Raw genomic sequence first — 16,659 nt, 5'->3', positions numbered from 1 at the left:
GTGTTACAGATCTTATTTATCCTTCCTGGTATCTCTCCTACACCATGATAAAAATACACTTAAAATCAGACTGTGACTAAAACTATTCAGAACTTTTTAATATAAATAAATACATTTGAAAATGTACTGTGAGTAGAATTTTTGTTCTTTATTTCATTTGATTTAATAATACACCATAGGTGAGCAAACACAGAATAACACCACCATTTTTGATTGTGAAATATGAATGTTCTATGGTTTGTTTTACTAATCCTATAATATTAGGCATTTAGGATAGTTTTTTTTAATATTAATGAATAGGGTGATGAATATTATTCATCGAATAATTTTTGCACACAAATATTTTATTTCCTTAGAATAGTAGAGTACCAAGGTTAGGCAGTAGAGGCAGTTCAGCTTGGTGGGGAGGAGTATTTAAATCACTGATATTGTTTCAAATTGCCTGTGCATGGTGATAATAAAAGCAAACTGGCTTTTAGTCAGCTTTATTATTGTTATAAATTTTCTATACACAATGCCTCTCCTATTGCCAGCACCCTGGGCATACTGTTCCCACCACCATGCCTTTGGAATGAGTTCTAAGCCAGTGCCTCATAATTAATTTTCACAATCACTGTGTGGAAAGATATGAGCTTTCCTAGGGTTATAGATATATGTCTCTCTATTTTATGCAGAAGGTCAGACGGTATCTCCAATAGCAAAATCTAAATATACATACAGGAATGTTTATTTCAAACACTGAGTATTAGTACATTTAATGTTTGACAGTTTTGCAAAATTTCTGTATATTTTTCTGCTAGAGAGACTAAATATTTGTTATGTCTGGTAACCATTTGTATTTCTTCTTTTGTGATTGGTTCCCTAGTTATGTCCTTCGACTGTTTTTCTAATTGTATTTATATTTTCTTATCGATATGGAAAAACAAGTTAGCAAAGCTGTCATTTGTTTTCCATAAAATGTAAGTAATTTCCTCAAGTTTTTTTTTTTCATCTTAATCTGTTTTGAGGTGATTTTTTTCTTTTTCTTTTTTTTTTTTTTAAGGTGTGGAAGTTTACGTTTTTATGTAGTTGGATCCGTTGATCTTTTTCTTCTGGTTTCTTCAGATGTCTTAAGACCTCTCCCACACCAAGTATATGTAAGTAGCCACCTAGGTTTTTATCCAGAATTCTTAATGTTTATATTTTCCTTTAGCTCTTTAATTTATCGGAAATAATTTTGTTGATTAGAATTATATAAGGAGGTAATTTATTATTTTGTTCCCAAATGTTTAGTTGACAAAATAACCACTTACTGCTTTGCTCATCTATTACCCAATTATTTGATATTATACTTTATCACCTCACTCATTAAAATATACTTATATATGTTCCTGAATTATCTGTTCTGTTTTCATCAATTTCTTGTACTAGTATTATGAGTTTCCATTATTTTAGCTTTAAAATACCCTTTAATATTTAGCAACAAAATTCTTCTTTTTCAGATAATCTATTTTCCTGTGATCATTTTTTCAGAAAAATGTAGAATACTTTTTTTGGTTTAAATAATAGTGTTTTGTAACTTTTATTTATAACCACTGCATTTATAAATTAATATGTGGGCATTGGCAACTATATAGCAGAAGTCTTTCCATCCAGTAACATTTCATAAATTTCATTTATTTAAGAATTATTTTCTGATATTCAGGAGAATCAATTTTGTCTTTTTTACATTTATGCTTATGTATTCTTAATTTTATATATGTAAGGTCATATATATATATGTGTGTGGATTTGATATTTGTGTGTGTGTGTGTGTGTGTGTGTGTGTGATGTTGCTATCTGGTCTATGATAGGCTTCTAAAAAACATCAGGAAAGGACTCCATCCTTTTTTTCATTTCTGTAGAGCTATTCTAATAGCCTAGTCCCAAACCCTATATAAGACAGAGAAAAATAAAAATCAAATGATTTTAAGAACAAAATATATGCATGCCATAGAGATGAGTAATTTGAAATCGAGAGAGACTATCTTGCTTAAAATCATACATTAGTAAGTATCAAAACTAGGAATAGGGATTCTGGCTGACTCCGTTGGAAGAGCATGCTACTCTTGATCCTGTGGGTTGTGAGTTTGAGCCCCACATTGGGTGTAAAGATAACTCAAATAAGCAAAACTTAAAAAAACCAACTAGGAATAGAATTAAATTCAATGGGCTGAACCATACTAACTGCAAAGAACTTGTAATCTAGTTGAGAATATAAAACGAACACAAATGAAAAATTTAGGCAAAAACCTAAGACAGTGCGTGGTGAAAGATAACCAGATAGAATAGAAATTCAGCATTACTGAACTTAGAAATGTGCATCAATATATTAGTTGTCATTTACTAAGTAAATGTATTTGTCCAGAGTTCATTACAATGGTAAGCAGAACCAGGAAGATGTGCTTGGTTAGTTCAGTTTTGTGACAGAGTGCCAAGGTCGATTTTTATCAACAAAGAAATGAAACAGAACTGTCTAATAGTCCAGTTTAATGCACTCATTTTATTTAGCTATGCTTGGGAATACAAATAGAAACCTGCAACTGATCTCCTGGAAACTCTTCCAGCTCAGCAATATGTGAACAATATCAAAGGACCTTGAAACAAGTATTCAATAACTTTGTATTAAAGAAAGATAATTTCACCGTACTTTTTTTTTAGTCTTTATTTCTCTGCATGTACTCAGATTCACACCACTGCCCGCCACCACCATCACACACACCCACAAATTGCACAGGATCATTAAATATTGAGTTTTGTAACCTGCTTTTTATTTTCATAACATTCATGTTTTTTCTTACTTTCTATATCTTTGCTTCCATAGCTTTTTGTTTATTTTCACCTTTTTTATATAGAATTATATGAAATTATTTTTAAAATTCTAGGATATTGATTTTACTTGTTTGGAAGACTTAAACTCTCGATTTTAGTACTAATAATTTTATTCAAGAATAGAAATAAATTTTTATTCTAAAATAATGAATAGGAAGAGTGTGTACATTTTCCAGGTCCACATTTTCCCTCCACCAAAATCAACAAGGCAGGTGGAAAAAAATATATGAAACAACTATTTTTAGAAATTAAACCAAAGTCACAAAAAAAAGGAAGAAAAAGAAAGAGAAGGGAAGGAAGGAAGGAAGGAAGGAAGGAAGGAAGGAAGGAAGGAAGGAAGGAAGGAAGGAAGGAAAAGAAAACAAAAATCAACATAGGATTCCTGAGGAAAGGAAAATAAATGATATAAGTCCCACAGTCTTCTTAGGAAAGGAATCCTGAAAGGAACCTAGCTGGGTTGAGGGAATGGCTATCAAAGTCTGGGGAGGCCAAGGTGGCTAAAATTTCAGTCAGAATATTTGAAAGGAGAGAGTTACATGGAGAAAGAGCTCTAGAAATCCATGGAGGGTTCTTATACTTTAGGCTCTATACCAGTCTATACATGAATAGGGTGAAACTTGCACAGCCAGTGATAAGTCTATGGGGAAGAAAAAGTTACCAGGGAATTATAAGTCCAATTCCTAAAGTTTACTCAGGGCTATTTGCTGAGTTTCTGTGAGTTAGAGTGAAGAGATCATGAAGAAAACAGGAGACATGCAATGGAGATTCCAGAAGTACCATCCCTTAATAGTGGGGCTAAAATAACATTGTAGGAAAGACTACTTAAAACTCGTCTCTTAAAAGAAAAAGTATCAAGATTTTAAATGATTAAACTGACTCATAAGTAACTTAATTGCCTACCAGATGAACTCAAATACTCAATAAAACTACAGCCATTTGTGGCACTCAAAATGTAAAATTTTAAATGTTTGCAATCCATTAAAAAATTATAAATATGTAAAAGAAACAGGGATTTGTGATCCATAACCAGTAGAAAAATCAGTTAATAGAAACAGAAGTGACAGAGATGGTAAAATTAGCAAAGACATCAAGTGAGCTATTAAAATATGCTAAGTATGCTCAGAATTTATAGAAAAATATGAACCAAAAGGAGATTCTAAAAATGAAAACATTAAATTTCTGAAATGTAAATTGTAGTGGGTTGGTTTAAGAACTTATCAAAGATTGAAGAATTAAATATAAGAACAATATAAGAATAAAATGTTAGTGAACTTGCATAAATAGTAACAGAATTATACAAAATGAAGCACAGAGAAAAATAAAGATTCAGTGAACTATGGGAGTATATCAGACACTTTAATGTATGAATAATTGGAGTCCCAAGGAGAGAGAGCACGGGAAAAAAATATTTACAAAACAGTGGTTGAGTTTTTTCCAAATTTGAGAAAATTGGAAGTTCATAGATCCACAAGTTTAATGAAACTGAAGCAGGATATCACACCATGTACATCATTATCAAATTTATGAAAACCTAGGAAACCTAGGAAAAACAGAAAATCTTAATACTACCTACATAGATGCAAAAATAAGCACTATAGGCTTCTCATCAGAAACTGAGAGCCAAAAGACGAAAGAGTGACAACTTTAAAATGCTGGATGGTAATAAAGGAAAATCTGTCAATTCTGCATTCTATACCAGCAAAATTATCTTTCAAAAATTAAAGTGAAAATAAAGATATTTTTTCAGGCAAAAAAAATATGACAGAAGGAACATGATTTTAGATCTAAGCCAAGAAATGAAAAGTATTGAAAATGGTAAATATGTGTAATTAAAAGAATTGTTTCATCCTTTAATTTTATTAAAAGGTCCTTGACGGTTTTTTTAAAGATGTATTTATTTGTCTCTTAGAGAGAGAGAGAGAGAGAGACCAGGGGGAGGGGCAGACGAGGAGGGAGAGAGAGAATCCTCAAGCTGACTCCCTACTGAGTGTGTGGAGTCTAGTGCAGGGCTTGATCCCAGGACCTTGAGATCACGACCTGAGCTGAAATCAAGAGTCAGTTGGTCACTTAACTAGCTGAGCCATCCAGGTGCCCCAAAAGGTGTTTGATCATTTAAAGCAAAAATGAAACAAAGTATTAGGGAGTTTCTAACATGTGCCAGAACAAAACAAAGGCACAAAAGATGGAAAGAGGGATATATACATTTCTTATACTATCGATAAATTGGTATAACATAATTGGTAGTAGACTGTGGTCATTAAAAATGGATATTTATAAACCCTAGAGAAATCCACAGGAAATAAAAGAGGCATAGCTACTAAGCCATAAGTGTATATAACATAAAGTCATTAAAACTTCACAATTTAAAAAATCTAAGGAACAGAAAAAAGAAATAAATACCACAGAAACCATTAGGATGCAAAGACCAAGGTGATAGATTTAAATCAATCATATCAATAGTTACATTAAATGTAAATGATCTGAACACTCCCATTAAAAAACAGATCATTAACAAATTGGATTAAAAAGAAAAGCTGGGAGTGCCTGGGTGGCACAATCAGTTGAGCATCCTACTCTTGCTTTTGGCTCTGGTAGTGGTCTGAGGATCCTGAGATCGAACCCCATGTCGGGCTCTGCACTCAGTACAGAGTCTGCTGAAGACTTTCTCTCCCTCTGCTCCTCCCCCCATGTGCTCTCTCTCTAAAATAAATAAATAAATCTTTATAAAAATAAGAAAAACTGAATAAATGCTTTCTACAAAAAATAGTAACACAAAGACACAGATAACTAAAAGAAAATTGGAGAAATATATACCATAGAATTACTAGTCTTTATAAGAAAGCTAGCATGGCTATATTAATATCAGAAAAGTAGACATCTAAATGATAACTATTACCAGGAATAAAGATAATCATTTCATAATGATAAAGGGGACAATCATCAAGAAGACATAACAGTCTAAAATATGTACGTATCTGATAGCACAGCTTCAAAATACATTAAGCAAAAATTGACCTAAGTGAAAAGAAGAAATAGATAAATCCACGATTTTGATTGGGGATTTCAGTAATCCTCTCTTGATGTTCACATGATAAGAAATAGAAAATAAGGATAACAAAAAATTAAACAGTATGTTCAATTTAATTTGATTCAACTCACATATATACAGCATCTTTACCCAACAACTGCAGCATGTGCACAAAAAGATCACATTAAATTCAAAATAAATAAAAGCAAAGAAATAATGAAGGCAAAGCAATCAATAGATCCTGAGGTGTTTTACAAAATTAGAACAGAAATACTAACTCATTGAAGTCATCTGAGGTTGTACATCCAGTAATACACTGGAAACTTACAGAGGCCAAAGATCTTAATCAAGAAAATTCTTTCAGGCAAGAACAGTGTTATTTTTTATCTCTCAATCTCTCACAACACCTGGAATGGTATCGTGTACATAGTGACAGCTCAATAATATCTGTTAAATTGAATTGTTTTTGCATCATTATATGTGTTTTATTAATGCCATCTCTGAATCCATCAATTTTGGAAACTCACTATCGGAACTTCTAATGTTTTAAGAATTAAAAAGCCAAAGAGTGTGTGTCGTCAACACCAATAAGCTGTCAGTAGCCTTAAGAACTTCAGATATTAGAATTTCTAGAAATGTTCTGTCAGCTATATGTGTGCCAAAAATGATTTAAAATACACACAAGCAAAAATCAACTATGTGATCATGAAGGCTCACCACTGAAGTTACCATGACTAATTCTCACCTTTCTGGGAAGAGGACATAAATGAAAGTGGTTGCAGGGAGTTAATCAATAGTCTTACCCATGATCTGAAAGGAGGCAGCTATTTGAAATGGACTTGGTTCATTTATCTTCTGGTTTCAATTACTCCAGTGAAAAATGATGAGTTATTTTGAGTGTTCTTTAAGTACAAGTTCATGTCGTTCTGTCCTTTGGGGAGCACAGAGCAGTAGGATAGGGTTAGTAAGGGGGAGAAGAGAAAGAAGCTTGAATTTGAGATCAAGTTTTTGGTAAATGTTACTCGTTTTGCTGAGGAGTGGCAAAGTTCATTCGTGGTTCTTCAGTTTAATTTACTTTATTTCCTGAATTAAAGTCTTCTCCAATTTCGAAACTAATTTTTCTCCTCTGTCATTCAGTTACATAGATCTCTGGTCTTTCCCTCAACATTCACTGGCCCTCTAATCTGTTCAGTCTCTGTCTTCTTTTGTTTGTTTCTAGGTTCTGAATTTCTTGAAGGCAGAGATCATGGTGTTTTGCCACCCTCCCCAGAGCCACTTCCAGTGTCTGATATATAGTATGTGTTCATTAACTGTTGAATGAATGAATGATTAGGATTAAACAACAGTATTAGTAGATTTCTTAGGTGAGCCCCGTCTTGGAGATCTTCTTTTCATCTTTAAATCTGGCTTTCACCTTTGTTGGTCTGTCCTTAAAATAGATTTTTAAATATATTTTGCAGGCCTAGAGTTGGGAGTATTAATAGCAGCTATTCTTTATTGTATAAATCTTAAGCATAACAAAAACTATTTTTTCAATATCTACTTTATAGCAATCACAAACAAGTAGTTATAATAATTAAATAAAATTTATAATACATGCAATTTTTGCATTTGAATTTTGTCTATTATAAATTACTATCAAAGCTAGCTTTCTAGAACTTGAAACATCTTTCTCGTATTCACAACTCTTGCACTGATAGAACAAAAACAATCTTGTATAAAGCAAACTCTTCAGGCAATTATAATGTATTAAGCTCTTAGTAAGCCCATTTACAAATTCTTTAAAACAGGATTTTAAGCACAGATTTGCAAATCTCTGATCGTATTGAAGAAGAAATAATTTTTTGACAATCATGGAGAGATTAGCTTAAAAAGGTCTTAACTATTTCAGAGGTTTTGCAACATTTTAAAATTTGTTCTTAACACTTCCATAGTAACACCCTGCATGAGTTTACACTAGATTCTTTTCAGGGTAGAAAAATCTTGGGATTAGAAAATATTCTGAGGTTGAGGAATATGAGAGTTTCACAGTGTTTGCTCTTTGATACATCTTAGTTTCTGAGTAACTATTTAGCCTTTTACAGATTAAATGCCTGAGATCTCCCTGCTGCCGTGGGTGCATGGGATATCTCTCTTGTCCTTGCACTCCATTTCTCAAAAGGGCAATGTGGGTGTTTATGCAGTACATGGAATAAGTCCCCATGCATAAGGAAACACGAACTATCTTCTAGAAGGTTTTTGCAGCTGATATTACAGATCTGCTTCATGAACTGTATAATACATTCAAGAAGAGACAGAGCAGACACCCAATTTTAATATATGCTTAGTTGCAAGTCAAATATCAGACAGGTAGTTTACAGTAGACCATGGCATCTGACATACATATCTGTTGTTTTTACCAGTCAAAATACTTATAACGTTATTGTTGTTGGGATTTCCCCTTACTCAAGGCTAGGATATGCATATCTCATAGAGACTACCAGAAGTATAGCTTTACACCTTGCAACAGTCTTGACTTTAGGGAAACAAAACATTTGTGGGTTTTTCCGTTTTGTGTTTTAGCCATCCTGGACCATCTATAATAAAACTAAGAACTCCAAAGTTAGATCTCAAAATATACAACAGAAAAGTAGAACTAGAATCAAGAAATATGGTTAGGTCGTCTGAGGCTCATGCTGGATACACTTTCCTACTAGTTTCTGGAGCTCTGGAATACACATGGAAGTAAGGATAATGTTACATTCAGCCCACTGATTTCCCCAAGGCAGTATTTGAGTTTTCCCCACTTTAATTAACATATGCCGTCAGAGTCTCTAAATGCCCCCAAATTTTACTGATAAACCTGGCAATAAAATTAAATAAAATTTTAATTATGAGGGAAGAAAACTAATTTTTATTAATACTATGTGCTAGATACTGTGTTAGACATGTTCAAATATATTTTCCTTCTGATGTTTATAGCAACTATAATATAGGAGTAAATGCACCTTCTCAGGACAAGATGAGGCGCAGAGATTTGTAACTTCCCTCTACAGTTAATAACCTTAGAGAAGTATTCACTCCTTTTTTATCTTGCTCCAAAAAATGCATGTTTCCCTTATACAACTTTCTTTACATAACCTCAGAAATTATGCAGAAGAGGTTGATAAGCTCTTGCATGGTTTTACCAAAGATCATAAACAATTGCATTAAAGATTTAGGAAATTTCCTAAGCAGTAGCCTTTTAAACATTAGGCGCTAAAGAAGGTTGTGGAGGGGCGCCTAGGTGGCTCAGTCGGTTAACCATGTGTCTCTTGATTTCAGTTCAGGTCATGATCTCAGGGTCCTGGGATTGAGCTCCGCATTGGGCTCTGTGCTTAGCACGGATTCTGCTTATCCCTCTCCCTCTGCTCCTCTCTCTGTCATAAATAATAAATAAATAAAATATTAATAAAAGAGAGAAAGAGAAAGAGATTGTGAAGTCTTTTCTCTGAGGATCTTTGCAACTTAAGTGAAATGTCCTGTCCTTTATGTTTGCATTGCCTAATAAGAGGAAGGCATGAGCTTTGAGAATTTTTAATAATGCTGTGCTTTCCCACCTTTATTCAAAGTCTCCTCCTTTGCTTCTTATCACAAGAATCTGCTTGCGAGCATGCTGGCCTAGATGTGTAGACTACAATCGTGAGGCTGTTTCTCTGTGCGTAAAGCCGGTGTAGAGGGGTTATCCTCACAGCATAGGCTGCACTAGAACCACACAGCACCTACCTGAGATCAGAATCATTCTTACTCTCAGTCACTAAAATTTTATTTCATCCTTTTTAATACAACGTAGCTCTGTATTCCCATTCAAGGTAACTGAAATGGTGAGAAGCACCATTTGAGTTTAGCTTATTTCTTACTGGCAAGTTCTCAGCTGATAAGCTTTTCAGTAAGCACATTGAAGTTAAGGTACCTTAATTAAGGTAGCAGATAGTCACTAGAGTTGTAGCTGAACATAGAGTATTAGTTCAGTCATACTTGCTTCCCTTAAATGTGAATACTACACAAAAGCTGCTTTTGAAGTTGAAATTACATTAGGAAGTTTAATCAGCAGGTGTCATATTTTAGCCCATTACCCTCTGATTAAATAGTAGTTGTCTGTACTGTGACATGAGACTTATAACATTTTTAGCAAAATTGGAAACATATTGAATGAGTTGAACAAATTTGATGAGTTGAAGGTGATTAGTAACTTCTCAGACAGGTCTATTCAAATACTCAAATAACTTTGAGAATGAGAAACACTCCTTCCTAGGAGGTATAATACATTTTATAATGTTCTGGAATTCCGTGGCCTGCAGATTAGCAGTCCATAATTTCCAGGCAGGAGTTAAGTGATATACATTTGGTATGGCCTATCATCTGCTAATTAATACCTCAGTACCCTTTTCTTTTGCCAGTATGGGAAGGTATATCTCATTATGCTCTCATTAGCTCCAGTTCTGACTTCACGATATATTTTATGGAGCAAAGCCTCTAGCAGTATAACATGTCATTTTAATTTGAAAAATGTGTTGGGCTTACTTGATGTGTACAAATTATATTATTGGAAACAGTAAAAAATGTGTATCTGCGAGGTTTAGAAAATATCAAATCAGTTTACCTTCATCCCTACTTTTTAATTAATAGTAAAATAGTTGATACTGGCTGAGATAGCCTTAAAGAAGTCCCCTGAGCTTGACTAAACTTTAGACAGGTTTCTTTCTGATCCCCTACTTATTAGAACATTTACTTTGGAAAACTTGCAATTGTAAATTCTTTCTCTGCCTCTTTGAGATGTAAATCTTCTACAATCCAGGAATGCCTTTCTCAAGGACCTGGAAATGTAATCATCAGGAGAGAGTGCCCCTGTTTTCTATTCTCTGTGGAAAGGTAGGAGCCTAACTCAATAAGTGCCAATCAATAAAAACAGATGGCATAATCACATGTGACCTCTCATGTCCTCTCGTATTTTTCACCAGCTTACCCCAGTACTTAAAAACACTTCTGCCTTTTGTTTCAGTGGAGTTGCTGTCAGTCTCTCTCTTCTATTGCAATAGTCTCTTTCCTCTGTTGCAATAATCTTGAATAAAATCTCCCTTGCTTTTTTAACTGGTCTGGTGCAATTTTTCTTTTATAATATATACCACAAATAAAGCCCTTAGAAAGTATCAGGCATATTTCTAAGTGCCTTCATACATTAATTAATTTAAATTTATGAAAACCCTGTGAGATAGGCACCATTATCATTATCTCCATTTCATCTCATCACATTGAGGTGAAGTAACTTTCTCAAGGGACGGGAGGAAGGAAACAATGACTTATTTTGTTCCTCACTTACTCTTAGCCCCCAGAGACAGTCAATCCTAAAGACCATTCATTCTTTTCCCTTTCAACTAACGCCAAGTATGAATTTTTTGTAGATTGTGTCGTTCATTAATTTGTTCAACATACATCTATTGATTTATACTGTGTACCAGGTCTGGGATGAAATATCAGAGAAGACAGACATATTTCCTTATCTCATAGAACTTAGTCAATAAGGATGTGGTTGAGGAAGCAGACAATTTGAGTGCCTTTTGATAAGGTTTTAAGTGCAGCTCTGCAGCATATAGACTGGGCACCAACACATACTTAGTGAGTCTAGGAGATCCTTCTGGGGGAAGTGAACCCTAAGCTGAGAACTAAATAAAAGAAGAATGAGATAGGGTGAGTGTTCTAGGCTGAGAAAACGTCATATGCAAAGAAAATATTGCACTCAGTGCTTAGTGGCAGGAGAGAATCAGGACATGAAGGGAATTAAAACAATTATGTATTACTAAAACCAAGATTATACATGAAAAGAACTGAGGATGGTGGCACAGGAGAGAGTAAAGATATAGTGGTAAGTGAAGGTACTTTTATGACAGAAAAGGTAAGGTCATGTATAGTAGGAATTTGGGGCTTGATTAATATTAGAGCAATAGGGAGCAATTCAAACAAATTTATGCAGGGAAATCAAGACCATATTTGTGATTTTTGAAAACTCTCTCTGTGTGTAAGTATAGATAAATGAAATATATATATATATAATATATATATAATTTATATGTGTAGGATAAAATTTAGACACAGATTGCATAATAGCTGAATTCTATCTTTTATTTAAGAAAAGAACTTTCAAATAGAAAAAGGTCTATTTTAAATGAATCTTTTAAAATTTTGTTGTATACATTGGCTATATCTTTGCAAAGAATATTAGGCATAAGATTACAGAGGCATATTGTTAAATAATGCCTGGAAAAATGTGCATCCAGTCACTGGCTCAAATCATTCCTAGTATATACAGTTGCCTATTACCATTTGCAATTCAGGTAGTTAATGCTACAATTAGCTCCAAGCAGGTGTGTACATTTTTACAGTACTCTTTCAAAACAAGGGCCTTTGGCAAACTAAGTGTTCTGTTCATGTTAAAATAGGCCATAAAGTGAAACAGAACTGTTTTACATTTTGCTGTAATTTTCCATTTGCTTCTAATTATCTTGCTATTGAGTAAGCACTGTTCTTTTATAGTGTTTTTTCATAGATATGGTAGAGTTGCTTTGGATTCAGTCAGTTTAAATAAGCTGTGTACCACAAAATGTCTCAAACATCTTTAACATTCTAAATGGTTTCCATTTGGCTACATCTCAACTAGAGCTGAAATAGGAAAAAAAAGGGGGGTGAAACTTTAATATTCTTTTGTTTGTATTTTATTAGATTGCCGTTTGCCTAATCCTTTTTATGCTAGTTTTCAATTGATGTAAATGAAATTGGCTGAGTGACACAGTGCTGAATGGAAGGGCTGGGAATGAAAGCTCTGATGCCAAATCAACTATAATATTTTTAATCAGAGTTAATTGATGCCAGCTGTGTGGTCTGTGTGCGATTTTGCATTTATGGGTGAAGAAAGGTGTGGTTGCTGTTATTTCCATTTAGAAGCTGGAACTGGTTGCCAGTCATTACGAATCTATGGATAGGGGTATGCTTGATGTTTATTGTACAGAGAAAAGACTTAAGTGGTTCAAGTGGTACAGTGTAATTTGGATTATTAGCATGAGACATTTTAGTTCTTTCATAATTGCATAGGAGCAAATAACAGACCTGCTGTCTAGTTTTATGACTGATTTTAAGAAAATATAATAAGTCTTCTTGATGGTGTTATTTATTAGATCTAAACTATTCTTAAAAGTCCAAATCCATAACTACTTCATCCTTAAACTTTATTTCTGAAGATTAACTATGATAATTATAGTTTAACTCATTCTAATTTAAATTGACATTAATCTGGGCTGACCACAAAATGGTTCTTTAAAACACAGACACACATATACTGTATACTCAGGTGTACACACACAATATACACATGTACTCAATACTCACTCACCTGCACGTAGCACACATGTATTCACACCCAAGAGAATTCCCAAATCAGTTAAAAATATTGTAGTGGTTGTGAACATTGTTTGATGACATATTCAAATAGATTTTTAGTTGTTGACTTTGATTTGCTTGAAGAGAAACAACAGCTCTAAATTTTCTCTTTCAAAGAAAATGGGTCACAGAGTTATCTTATGATGATTATTATTTACATTGCATTGAAACTTTTTTATGATAAATCCATATGTGTACTGATTTGAACATATTGTCCACTATAGTCAAATGCTGCATGCAACGCTCATGGATCCACCATTTAGTTGAGCACCTACTTAAAACCCTTGGACAAGTAATCGTGTTTAAAGGTGAAATACTCATCTTAGGGCAAATAAATTAATCTAATCTTTAGGTAATTCTGATTGTTAGAATAGGTATTTTTTTTTAAAGATTTAATTAATTTATTTGAGAGAGAGAGAGAGCACAAGCAAGATGGAGCTGCAGGCAGAGGGAGAGGGAGAAGCAGGCTCCCCACCAAACACAGAGCCCAAGGTGGGGCTCAATCCCAGGACCCTGGGATCATGACCTGAGCCGAAGGCAGATGCTTAATCAACTGAGCCACCCAGGCACCCCTAGAATATGTATTTTTAATATTGAGCCTTGAATCTTTGTACATGTGGCTATCAAATGGTTCTATTCCTTTCGTTTTCCTGCTTAAAAATAAAAATGAAATCTACTTTTAACACCTGAGGAACTGGTGAAGAAAAAAGAACAAAGAGATTTAGTTCTCAATTAGGAACATGAGACCAAACTTCAGATATTCAGGGATCTCTCCTAGTCTCTAATTCCAATGTAGGGTGCAAATATCAGAAAAAATGGAGGATCTTAGGTGAGGTTATAAAGTATCAGCAGTGGTTATTTGGAATTACCTTTCCACCAATATTTTTACCTTCCAGTAATTATTTTTCCACAGTAAAATGTGCTAAAAACAAAGTTTATTCATTTAAAAAGAATCCTGTTAGTTCATGAAAATAAAAAGGTGATTTTTTTTTCTTTAGCCATCCTCCCACAAAAAAACAAAGAACAACAAACAAAACAACAACAAAAACCTGTCTGGTACCTATTTTTTTTTCAGAAGGACTTAATTAGTTGTACAGTCTGAAGATATTTTAGGTTACAAATATTGGCTTCTGAATGCCAATTTAATGTACCCAAATGCAGAATGACACTTCGATACCTCTATTCTAAACTTTTAACGTGTCTAAATAATCCCTTTTAAAAATCATGTGTCTTTGATAATGATTATTTCAGAAAATGATGGCTATTCCCTAAGGAAGAGGTTATCATATATACAATTATTTTTAATTGAAAATGTTACAGTGTGGTGATTTCTACTGTAATGCCAGATGGCCCTTCTTTTTGAGTATAGAATTTTAAGATTAAAAGAAGCATAAAATATGAGAGTTTGTATCCAGGATTTGTGAGAACATTTTAATTTTTCCCTACTATTCATAGGTAAAATGAATGAAATATTAGTTTTAAAGAGTACCTTTACAACCCATTCAATTTTTCCCTCATCTTACATTTTTCAATATAAAGGAGATTTAGATATTTTCCAATTCAAATCATTCCACCTATAAATCTTTAACATAATGTAAATAAGAAATGAAACTCAACTTTTCAGTGCAAAGATTTGTCAATTTGCATTAAAACATTTTTAAGGACTATTATGTGTATGATGAATTTGTTTTAGAAAAAATATTAATAGTTATTTTTATACTCTTCATTATTCCAATCAAAAGGCAAAATCCTAAAATGGTTTGTTGGAAATGTTAAATCTAAATCTCCATTTCAAGGTAACCATAAAGAGGAAGAAAGAGGAGTGGAGGGGAGGAGAGAGAATGTAGAAATTGTATGGATGCCTTCTTATATCTTCTTTTTGAACAAACTCATGATTTCATTGAACTTTTGTGTCTTGTCTTATTGAATTGCTTGACATGCAGGTAGATATACAGCAAACTTAGAGAAAAAAAAAAAGACCTTCCTCTTTTTTGATCCATTTTTAGAGTCTTGTTAAAGTAAAAAAAATTATCCTGACACACACTGAAGAATAAGGGAGACAATTCAGGACCAGCATCATAGTACAGAGAGACTGGTCTTTACTCTGAATACAGAAAACAAGAAGCAGGGCTTTGTAGCTGAGGAATGTGTTGGGGGTTGGGTGGGTGGAAAATTACTAAGGGAAATACCAGGAGTAGTCTGGTTTCTAGCTAAACTGACCCAACACAGTTCTTGCTGATGGGAGGCCAAGGAGATGAGAGGTCGAGGGTGGAAGATTCTCTCTAAATTGACTTGGCAAGGTTCTTAAATTGGGCTCTGCAGACCTGGCATGGAAGGGAGTGTCTTGTACTTTTCCATTGTGATGACAGTGTTGATAATCAATTTAAAACACTCTAGGAAAAAAAAAAAACACTCTAGGAAAATATGAAAAAAAAAACACTAGAGTGTTTTCTAGAGAAAACCATGAATCTTTTCCTTCTCTCCATAGCTAAAAATAAGTAAGACAATTTTTCTCAGAAAAGTCTTATTGCCTTTTTGCTACATCTCTTAATTGAAAATGAAAGACATTTGCATTTAGTTCTATAGGAATATTGTGAGTTTAAGCTTTGAGATTAAAGCTTTGAGTTTCTTATTGATCTTCCATTTTGGTATATAAAAGGCAAACAATCAACTGAATTTATGTAAGTGTAATTTTTTTTCAAAAACCTCAAAAATAGTCCAACTGGAAAATCAAGCACATTCTATAACATTTCAGGTTACTGTGTATTCGAACAGAATGACTACTGTTAACCTCCATCAAATGTGAATTAGTCATGCCCTCAATTATACTTCCATTACTATCTCTGCTGAAGGATAAAGTATTTTTTAAGTTTATTGTTTAAAAGAATCTATCTAGAATCTGAGTTGGTTACTGAATGTTCAGGCTGAACTTGATGTATGAATCAAACATAATGTGAATGAGTACATATATAAATATATATATGTTTTTATATCCTATAAATTTTAAATCCTATAATTTTGTTTCAGTGTAGACAAAAGTAACACAGTATTTATTTTTTTATAGCTAAAATGTATGTATTACTTACTAGATGCCAGATACTTTCCTAAGCCATTTATCCATTTTCTTTCATTTTTTTAAGTTTTAATTTTATTTAAATTTCAGTTAATTAACGTACAGTGTAATATTAGTTTCAGATGTGCAATGTAGTGATTCAACAATTCTATAATCACCCAGGGTTCATCACAATAAGTGCACTCCTTAATCCTCGTCACCTATTTCACCCATCCCCCTACCCACATTCCTTCTGGTAACTATGTTTGTTTTCTATAGT

At 33.4% G+C, this 16,659-nt stretch overlaps 1 long non-coding RNA gene across 1 annotated transcript in view; it reads left to right on the top strand.

Annotated features, from left to right (window-relative positions):
- Positions 1-1,338, top strand: part of LOC148109354 (uncharacterized) — a 78,330-nt gene extending 76,992 nt beyond the window's left edge. The window contains exon 4 of the long non-coding RNA XR_015725938.1: positions 1,043-1,338. This is a non-coding gene — a long non-coding RNA (uncharacterized LOC148109354). The remainder of the gene's footprint in view (positions 1-1,042) is intronic.
- The last annotated feature ends 15,321 nt before the right edge of the window (positions 1,339-16,659 follow it).

The sequence above is a fragment of the Ursus americanus genome, chromosome 10 (assembly GCF_024610735.1).
Source record: "Ursus americanus isolate L20-20 chromosome 10, mUrsAme1.1.p, whole genome shotgun sequence".
Lineage (NCBI taxonomy): Eukaryota > Metazoa > Chordata > Mammalia > Carnivora > Ursidae > Ursus > Ursus americanus.
This window is presented reverse-complemented; position numbering and strand designations above follow the sequence as displayed.